We start from the raw sequence: 11,165 nt of genomic DNA, 5'->3' as shown, positions 1-11,165 counted from the left end.
ACATTGTAAGATTAATTGTGGAATTATAGAATTACTAGAAGGGCCCAGGCAAAATGCTAGGCAAAGGAAACAGAAATTACTTTGGGGTTTGGGGATCATATATATTGTCTTTAATCTTGACTTCTCAACTATATATAAATTCTTCAGGGTAAGAATCCCTCCCCCCCAAGTCCTAGCCACAGCTTTGAGCCTATAACACACGAATAGTAACGTGAAATTAGGTGCTATGTGTAGATGTTCAAAAATACATATTACTAATGTTTAAATGAAGAAATCTAATATTTTTCTAAAGATTTATTTATTTATACAAGCACTGGGGTACAAGCCAGAGGCGCGGGAGGGTGAGAGAATTTACCAGAGACAGAGCAGGGAGCAGAAAAGGCAGAAGGACCGAAATACACTGCTGAGGGGAGCAGGGGGTGAGACAGGAGAGGTCTGCTGCACCATGTTGGTTGCTCCCTGGCTGGCCAGGAATCGAACTGGCACTGCAGAGGTTGCAGACAGCTTCACAGCACTGCACTCAACCCACTGCACCACCGGGGAGGCCAGAAGAGATCTAATATCTTAATAGAAACATCTAATATCTATATTAGATATTATCTAATATCTAACTACTCTATGCCAGAAAGTAAAACCCTAATTCCTTTTGCTACACTCCCCAAGTGCAGAAACCCTGCTTCATGATATGTAGTTGTTGATTAATACAGAATGTTGCTGTAGTCTGTCTGGGATTATTTGCTGCACTATTGAATTTTATGTTGATCTCACACAGTAGCTAATACAAACACATCTCAGATCATCTCTACCTGCCCTTTCTAATCAGTGACTCAAGGAATGCAAACTTCTTCCATATCAGCCTGGATCCAATGATTTTTTTTTAAGATTTATTTACATATACAAGAACTGGGATACAAGCCAGAGGTGTGTGGGGGTGGGGGGGTGAGAGAAGTCACCAGAGACAGAGCAGGGAACAGAATCGGTAGATGGATCGAAGACACTGCTGAGGGGAGCAGCCGGCGAAACAGCAGATGTCTGCTTCGCCATGTGGGTAGCTCCCTGGCTAGGGATTGAACTTGTACTGCAGTGGCTGCAGATAGCTTCATAGGTTGTGTCTTAACCCCTTGCACCACCAGGGAGGCCCAGCCTGGATCCAATGATAAAGGAAGTTGATATAGTTTAATTCATTCAGAGATTAATTATAAATGTGTTTTTTTAATTAACCATTTTGGAGAAAATTTTTATCTTTATATCTCATTAACTTTGTGGAAAATAGGGAGTTGTCTACTGGGGAAGTAACACCAAAAGAACATTTAATCCTGCAACCCTAGGAATTCATATTTTATTTATTTATTTATTTATTTTTTATATAGAGGCATGTTTTCTTTCTTTCTTTCTTTCTTTCTTTCTTTCTTTCTTTCTTTCTTTCTTTCTTTCTTTCTTTCTTTCTTTCTTTCTTTCTTTGTTTTTGTTTATACATGCACTGGGTACAGTCAGAAGCGCGGGAGGGTGAGAGAACTCACCAGAGCCAGAGCGGAGAACAGAGCAGGCAGAAGGACCGAAGGACACTGCTGAGGGGAGCAGCGGGCGGCAGGAGAGGTCTGCGCGCCATGTGGGACCCTCCTCCAGTGGCCGGGGAGCAGCCGGGGATCGAACCGGCGCCGCAGAGGCCGCGGGCAGCTTCGCAACCCAGCGCTCAACCGCTGCACCACCGGGGAGGTCCCGGAATTCATATTTTAGAAAAAGCAAAATAAGGACAGGAGAAGGAACTTTCTATGCAAGTAAGGGAAGGAATGAGGTGGTTGAGTGCTCAAACTTGCAAAGAACAATCTTGCACATAGTAGACAATCAAATATTTATTTATGCAGTAAGTGGTTGAGTACAGTCCCAGAAAGAATTATGATGGGGGTGAGGGAAAGTTTGATTTCCTGTTCTCCAAATACAGGGAGTTCCTGGAATCCCTTTTGTCCTATTGAAATTTATATATGAAGTCAAAAATGATGAGTTATCACTTGAGCCATGGGGCATGTACTTGCATTATTTTCCTCCAGGGGCAATGATTGAAAAGATATCAGAGATTGAAACTTCTAAAGTTCTGCCTGGGAATATATATTCTAGAAGAAGCAGAGTTGATTTGGGTAAGGAAAATCCTTCCAGAGATTTGGAAATCTCTAATTATAATATGTTTATTGATTATAACAGCATGTTAATTAGATTAAAGCAAGTAATAGATTTGCATGCCACATGTTTCTATTTTACTTCCCTCCCCTGAGTGAGAGTAAGAAGAGCAAAACAAACTTAAATGTCCAAGATAAGGCCACTTAGAAGAAACCAAGAATTCTGACTTTCTAAGAAATGTTCTCAACTGACCTTTACATAGCAATGTCCTAGAGCTTCTTTGTCACTCTAAGAATCAACTGCTGTGGTTCCCACATAGTGGTAAACAGTGCTGTAGTACCTGAGCTTATATCTTTGTACTTCTTCTTTCTCTCACCTATAGGAAGGAGGTAATAAAGTACCTAACTCTTAGCATTGTTACTCATTTAATAAGTTCATACATGTTCCCACTCTGGTTGTTCATGGCCACTACTTCCTCAGCCCCACGGTAGGCCTGCAGGGGATATACACCCTACTTTGTGCTGGGCATAGATAACACCCCTGCCCCCAGGGCCCACCCTAGCAGGTCCCTAAAACAACATAGCATGGAGCCTGGATTCTTCAGGAAACCCTGTGCTTTTGTTCTCTTCCCATAGGGAGCAGTTCTCAACTCTGTTGAAGCTAAGAACACCATGGAAAGACAAGTGGCTTCCAATGCCCAGGGTGATCCTTACTCCTGTGCAGCAGGACTTTCTTCTCCTGTCTGCTTTTCTTTCTCATTCCACCTTCCACTCATCCCTGCCACTGAGGAAAATGGCCTTTCCCATTATCTTTTCCTGCTTCCACTCATCCCTGCCACTGAGGAAAAAGGTCTTTTCAATTATCTTTTCTGCCTGCCTCAGGCTCTTTATTTCTAAAGGTATGTTTACCAAGAGATAATGTTCATCCTGGTTCAGTCAGAAAAGAAACCCATGCATCCTGCTGTTCAATGTAGCTGAACAATCTAATTCCTCCCCTCTTCACGCCAGCTGGCTAAATCAAGCAATAATCCTAAAGGGGAATTTCAGGCTATTTGTGACCCACCCCCACCACATTTAGGGAGGAGAGAGCTAAGTCTCTGGAGCAGAGTAATCTGTTTCTAACCCACTTTCATTCCCAGGGATTACCTCTGCAGGAGACAGAATAAATCTGACACCCTTGTGCTGGGGACTTGGAGGAGAAGTTCCAGGAGTGCCTGGACCTGTTCTCATCTGTTGAGATACCCTATGAAAAGGCCTGCAAACTTGGAAAGCAATGCCTAGAGCAGTGTTTGGCAATAGTAGGTAGTCAATAAATATGTTAAAATAACGACAAGTGTATGGATTGTGGGCAGGTTGAAGGCAAAAATAATTTCCTGGTTATCTCTACAACCTCACGTCCTCAAGTGCACACCAATTTATAGCTGAAAATCAATCAACCAACAAATAGGGAGTTGTAATACAGTGGAAAGAGTTCTGTATTGGGAGGCAGGAAGCATGGATTCTAACCCCACCATTGCTAACATTGACTTACCCTCTGACTTTTGGAAGTCAATTTGCATCTCTAATCACTAAATTTCCTCATTAAAAAAGAAGTCACTCTCTAGATGCCTCAATTTAAGTCCCAGTGGTGTGTACTGAGATCCTATTAATAATACAAGGCCTGAGTTCATTTATCCACTGACAAGGACTCCTTTGGGGGCCTTTGTGAACCCAGTGCTGAGCACACACCTTAATGGACACTGGCCTGCTGTACAAACACGACTCTCCCTTGGAGCTGACCATTCCTAGGGAAGCTTGTGTGTGCGGGTTTCCTTCCCTAGGCTTCAGGGTTGAAGCCTAGGAGGTTGCGTGAATGCAGAAAAATTCCACTAGAGGGCACCAAGACTGCACTAGGATTGCAGACTGCAGGGAGGCTTATGTCAACCAGCTCTTCCAGGATTTTTAAAGACCTATATTCAGAAATTTAGACATTCCATTCATTGTTCCTTACCTGGTCTACTTCTTATTGTTCCTTGGAAGTTTTAAAGAAGTGTCTATTCTTTGACATCATTTTTATTTTATTTGACTTCAAATCAAAGGCAACTTTGTATAAAATTCATGGGTCACTGGTAATTATAGGGACCTGACTCACTACTTCTAAACTCTACTGTCAATTACTTCACCCTCTGAGTCTCATGCCCCCATCTGTGAAACGGGGTAATGAAATTTGCCTTGGATGGCTGTTGTGAGTACTAAGTGAAGCCATAAGTGGAAATGTGATCCTTCCACAGTAAGCACCTAAAAGTGTTTTTGCACCTGAGAAGAGTCCTAAGAATAGCCGCAAACTGGGAATGATGTCGATGAAAAAGAGAGATGGTTTTGCAAGAGCCGAAAATCTCCAAACCAGAAATGTGCCTTTTTGCCTTTCTGCTCATTTCTGCTGGTAGATCTCCAGCCCAGGCCTCTGGGTCCTCCCAGGCTTAGCCTTCAATCCTGTTCTCTCAACCGGGTCAGCCCAGACACAGCTCTGTCCTTTCTTATCCTGGTCTCCTTGGAGGTGAGTTTACTTTTTACTTCCTACTTGCGTCCTAGACAATAAGCCTTTTGTCTTCTGGCCTGCGCTTCCTGACTCACCTGGTCCTGTACCTCCCTGGGCAACTCGTGTCTCCGGTACTCCTTCTGGAGTGGTCCGTCTGTGTCTGAGACTGAGCAAGAGTTTGGGAAAGGGGAGGAGGGAAAGCTTGTTGGGGCTTGCGTGTCAGCAGACACGTTAGAGCTGCAGGGCAGACCAGGGTGAAACCACAGCCAGAGGCCTCAGGGCAGCCAGCCTTGAGGCCCGCCCCTCGCTCCTCTCTCATCTCAGTCTCACCCCAGAGGTTTCCTAGCAGGAGTGGGAGAGGCTGGTATCAGTCCTTGAGCCCTGACTCATTCCCTGACCTACTTGGGTGTTACCTGGCTATCTCCCAAATATCTGCCCATTGGCCTTTGTTAGCAGCCCCAAGTGTCATCCCAGAAGACAGAAGAAGAAAGCGATCACCTATGTATTTATTTCACCCTCACCTGAGGATGAGGTCCCAACAACAAATAAAAGTTTACAGTCTTCCTGGCTTTATGTACCATGAAGAGGTTACATTGGTTATAAAATGAGCAAGATCATCTTGTGTTGCTACACTAAGAGACTGGTTACTTGACAGATTGCTTTACAGAAATGATCATGCTTGGGGCCTCCCTGGTGGTGCAGCAGTTGAGCACTGGGTTACAAAGCTGCCCAGAGCCTCTGCAGCGCCAGTTCGATCCCTGGCTGCTCCCCGGCCACCGGAAGAGGGTCCCACATGGCGCACAGACCTCTCCTGCCTCCCGCTGCTCCCCTCAGCAGTGTGCTTGGGTCCTTCTGCCTGCTCTGCTCCCCACTCTGGCTCGGTGAATTCTCTCACCCTCCCGTGCTTCTGACTGTACCCAGTGCTTGTATAAATAAATCTTTAAAAAAAGAAGAAATGATCATGCTTAACTTTCTCAAGAAAGAATAAAATTTTTATTTTATTTTACCAGGCAGAGGAAAGGGTTGGGGGTAGGAGGGACAGGGACAGGAATACTGATCAGGAAGTGACAGGCCATTATCACATAGTGAGTCAGGGGCCTATCTAGGGACACAACTCAGGTTTCCCAACCCCACCCCAAATTCCATTCTCTTTCCCTCAGCCTAGTTATTTATGGACTGGAGTCATGCTCTGGGCTTTATGGACTTTAGAGAACTTCTTGTAATCCCCAAATTCCTGAGAGGTCTATAGGAAATTAATGACATTGAATTGATAGTCTTCAGGGGTCGCTTTCAGTTTATCCTGTTGAAGAGTGGATACATGTTTGCTGTCTCCTTGAACGATTGTAAAAGCACTTCAGGGTTATCAAAGACTCAGAGAAGACAAATATACTTGTGTGTGATCCTAAGGTTAGATCGCAGACACAGGAAATTTCATTTGCAATTCACTTGTTGGTTTTCAGATGCCAGTATTCTTGTGAGTCACTATACAGTGGATGCTGGAAATGATTTTCTGACCTCCCCTTTATTCAAAGATTCAAATGTCCCCAGGTCCCAGTCTCTCACTAACTAAGGTCATACTTCCCAAAGATATTAACTGGTTTCCAAGAAAGCAGATTTCCACTCTATCCCTTGGCATAGAGAACCGAGTCATTAACACAGGCCAGGACATTCTGCCAGAGCTCCCCATCTGGAAGGAAAGAGGAAAAGGAGTTTCAGAGTTTCCATGAGAGCTGCCTAAAGGGGAGGAAAGGGGAGTGAGCCATAGGGAAGGAAGAAGAAAGCGCCAAGGCTGGAACACAAACTCCATAATCTGAAAAGAATATCAGATTCAGCAGACCTAAAATCCTGCACCTTTCCCTTCTTCCTAATCCTTAGCCAGGATGGCTTTGCACCCCATTTCTTTATCTTCACATATGCTTATCTGTTCTACCTGCCCCAGTTCTCCCCAGTCTTTGTTCTGCATGCACCTCCCTTCCAATGTTATGCTCTCCCTACAGATGGTGCTTAGATATTCCCAGACTACTTCTTAGTGTTTCTCAAATAAACAGAATGGCTGAGTGGGAAGGGACTTGCTCACAACCTATGGTGCACGGAAGGACTTTAGTAGACACAGGGAGTCTCTGGAATTGAATGTCAATTTAGTGCATATATGCATCTTTCTGGAAAGAAGTTCTACAGCTTGTCTTGGTTTCTTCTACCTTCCCTTCCAGTCCCTGCTCTTGACCGGTCAGTTAAGTGTTTTTTGGGAAGAGTCTGGGAATCTAATGTGATTTTAGAACCCAAATCATGACTTCCACTTTAAAAAATGAATAACCTTGAATTAAAAATATCCATGTACATCACACATAGTGAGAACATTAATTTTAATTAATACTTGATTCAATATGCATCTATAATAACTTTAATTTTATACATTTATTAATCAAAACATCCAACTTCATTTAGTTAATGAATATTTATTGACTATCTACAGTCATTGCTCTAATCAAATCACTAGAGATATGAGCATTAAAGAGACGTGTTTCTGGCCCACATGCAACTTATATTTAATAGGAGAAAGAAAAGTATACCAAAAAAATTGCAAAAGAATGATAAGTGCCTCTGCAGAAATAAGCCCAAGCAAGGTGTAGGTACAAAGGAACGTATGGGAGACCATTTGGGGTATTAGGGTGGAATCACATTTGAGTTTGGAGAGATGACTAGGAATTTTCAGGGTTTGTAGTTAGGAGTCGAGAATTCTAAGCAAGAGGATTGATGTGCACAAATACACAGCTGCATAATGCAACGCAGAATGGCCAGGGTACTCATGGGGATCTGGTATGTTATCCCTGTACTGAGAGCCTAATTAGAGAGGTTGAAGACTCAGAATGATCACGGAAAAAATTCTAAATATCCCCAACAGATTGTCATCAAGTTCTGCCTGGGCCCTCTTTGTGAGAGGGAACCTAGAACTTTGTAAGGCAATTCATTTTGTTCTTGAGCATCTGATTGTGACAAATTCCTTCCTCTACTGATGTAATATTTACTTCTTTCTTTCACCAATGGCTTTTGCCTTTGCCTTCTTACAAAATAAGTCTACATCCTCTTCTATTAGATTGAATCAAATGAAGTTGCCATTTTTGTTTTATTTTTAAAGATTTATTTATTTATGCATGCAAGATCTGGGGTACAGGCCAGAGGTGTGAAGGGTGAGAGGATTCACTAGAGACAGAGTGGGAAGCAGAATAGGCAGACTGACTGAAATACACTGCTGAGTGGAGCAGCGGGCGAGACAGAAGAGGTGTGCTGCGCCATGTGGGTACCTCCCTGGCTGGGGATCAAACTCATGCTGCGTGGCTGCAGATAGCTTCATAGGTTGTGTCATAACCCCTTGTGCCACCCTGAAGTTGCCATTTTTGTCGGTCAAAATGGTTGAATATTAGCAATTTCATATTGTTAGCTTAATACTTGACAGAACCAGCCATTTGAGATAGTCATTATTTATCTACCTTAATTTTCTCTTCTCCATTTTTGTTTGAAGATTTTTTTATTTATACATACAAGGACTGGGGTACAGGCCAGAGGTGTGGGGAGTGAGAGGATTCACCAGAGAAAGTGTGGAACAGACCAGGCGGATCCATTGAAATACACTGCTGAGGGGAGCAGCGGGCGAGACAGGAGAGGTCTGCTGCACCATGTGGGTTGCTCCCTGGCTGGCTGGGAATCGAACTCATGCTTCAGAGGCTGCCAGGAGCTTCATAGGTTGCATCTCAACCCCTTGCGCCACCAGGGAGGCCCTCTTCATTTTTAATATCTCTAAAAGCCATCAAATTCTTCCTCACCTGGTAAGTTACTATATCCTTCCCCAACCTGATCTCTCACTGGGCATATACTAGTTCCTCTACATCTTTTTAAATATAGTGTTCCTGGAATTGGTCAGTTCAAGGCACAGTGAGATTATTATCTCTTTTAACATTGTATCTTTATATGAAACTATAACTGCATTGGGTTTGATGAGACCTAAACCTTTCTTCACATAAAATGCCATCAAACCAGTCCCACTCTTTCTTGTACAATTAATTTTCTTAAAATTTAAATGAAGTTCTACTCTGTATCCCTGTCAAATTTCATCTTGTTGATTTTGGTACTTTGTTCTCAGCTGTCAAAATTATTTTAAATATTGCTTCTATCATGCATTAAACTAATTAGCTTTGCCAGCTAGATCATCCTCTAAGATATTGATTTTTAAATAATGTTCAATAGGACAGTAAGGTCATTCTATTGCTATCAATCTTTTATTCAGTATCCTCTTGCGTTCAGTTGAAAAATCTATGTAATTGGGATTATCCACCCACAATGTCCCAGGCTCATTTTCTTAGCTCCATCCTCCTCCTGCTCTTTCACTCTCTTTCTCCTATCTTCCCCTAGTCCATTAGGCAAACTAGACCCACCCAGGCATCTCTGTATAGGATCCACAAACACCTGTTGTTTTCAAGAACCTTCCCCCTTGCTAATTCCCCACCTGCTGTCATGTTGATATTCTTTCCATGCAGCTCTGCAGGTCATTTTATGATTCCCAACTTTCATTACTACCATCTGCCACTCCAAACATGACATTTCTATATGCTCCCAGGTATTTAGACTCCAGCTTAGCCTTTGGTCTGGCTCTTTCCAGTGGCTCCTGGCACTCGCCCGTTTGCCTCAGATAGGATTCTCTTTTGTAGTTTAGCTATCATCTCATAAATAATATGTAACCCTGCCTCAATCTTTTTGACAGGTATATGATATTCCATTACCCAGATATACTATCTAAGCAATAGATATACTATGCAATGGAATGCATAGCTACTTAGGTAGTTCCAAAACTTTTGGGATTACAAACAAGGAGACTATTTTCAAGTACCAATGTGAGCTAAATTCCTGAAATAAAACAGATCAAAAGATATATACATTTTGGGCCTCCCTGGTGGCGCAGCGGTTGAGCACTGGGTTGCGAAGCTGCCCGCAGCCTCTGCAGCGCTGGTTCAATCCCCGGCTGCTCCCCGGCCACTGGAGGAGGGTCCCACATGGCCGCAGACCTCTCCTGCCGCCTGCTGCTCCCCTCAGCAGTGTACTTCGGTCCTTCTGTCTGCTCTGCTCCCGCTCTGGCTCTGGTGAATTCTCTCACCCTCCCGCACTTCTGACTGTACCCAGTGCTTGTATAAATAAATAAATAAATAAATCTTAAAAAAAAAAGATATATACATTTTTACTTTGATAGTGCCTAATTTCCCTCCAAATTGTTCCATTTACTCTAGTAGTGGTTTAGATCTCAGCAACACAAACAATTTAGAATTAAATATACCTGTTCTTAAAAGACAGCTTGCTATTATGCTGTCAGTAATTTGAAATTGCTTCTAATTTTCCTCTTCTCTCTCCTTTTACCTCATTTCCTCCTCTGATTGCTCCTGAACTCCAAATTCCTCTCACTGATTAATACAAAGTAATTCTGCTCTCTCCAGACCCTACCATTTTACTCTGCCCTGGCCCTGTATTTGCATTTAACAAACCACAACACAGTAAGCTTGCTGCCTTCCAAAGTTATCCACTGCAGTAATAACGATATTGAGCATTAACATGCATTAACCTATGTAATCCTTCCAACAATCTTATGATGCAGGTGCCATTATTGTCCCACATGATGGATGAAGAAATTCTAAATAAAGAGGTTAAGTAGCTTCTCCAAGGTCACACCATTTAAAAATTGAACCTCTTAACTTCTACAGATACCTCTTTTGGGAGATTAATTTAGGTCCCTGTCAATTGCTAACCTTTCTTAGTGATTCTTCTGAATATAATTCAGGCTCTGGTTTCTACCCTCATCCCTATGTAGCCCACAGCCTGTTCTATTAGCAGCTCTGCCCCACAAAAGTGTCTGGAAAAAAACAAGTTTCAGGACTGCCTTAGGCTATGGGAGAGGAAGAAGTACGGGGTGGGATCACAGGCAGATGGGGACCTTGCTCTCTCTGCAGCAATAGGGCCTCCCTTTGCTAGTCTCTGGGTGGGTCTCCCCAGACAGGAAGGGAGCAGTTGGGTTAGTCAGCCTAGTTTTTTTCTTGCACTCAGAACACTGAAATTCAGAAAGTGCTGAGACCAATGCAGGTACATTCTATTCAACAAACAATGATTGAGTCTCAACAATGGGCCAGGGACTGTGCTGGGTTCGTCATATGCTTTAGAAATGAAGATAAGCACTGGCATTGCCTGCAAGTACTTATAGTGTGATAAGCTCTTCAATAGCTAGAGACAGATGCTAGTGCTGGGAATGAGAGAGGGTGAGAGGAGAAAGGGAAAATAGGGGTAATACGGTATTTATTCCTGGGGACTTTTGATTTTAAGGAAAAAATTTAGATTAGAGAAAGAAATAATAACTCAGTTTTAGTAAGGATTTCAGGTAAAGGGGAAGCCCCTTAAGGCATGGAATTCTTCAACCACAGGTGAGGTGAAATCTCTTGCCTATTTATCTGGAACGTTGAGGAAGGAAAGTTGGAGGGCAAAAGGCAGTCAGGAAAAGT

This window comes from Talpa europaea (assembly GCF_964194135.1).
Source record: "Talpa europaea genome assembly, chromosome: 7".
In the NCBI taxonomy this organism is placed as follows: Eukaryota; Metazoa; Chordata; class Mammalia; order Eulipotyphla; family Talpidae; genus Talpa; species Talpa europaea.
The sequence above is the reverse complement of the archived record's forward strand: the minus strand, read 5'-3'. Positions refer to the sequence as shown.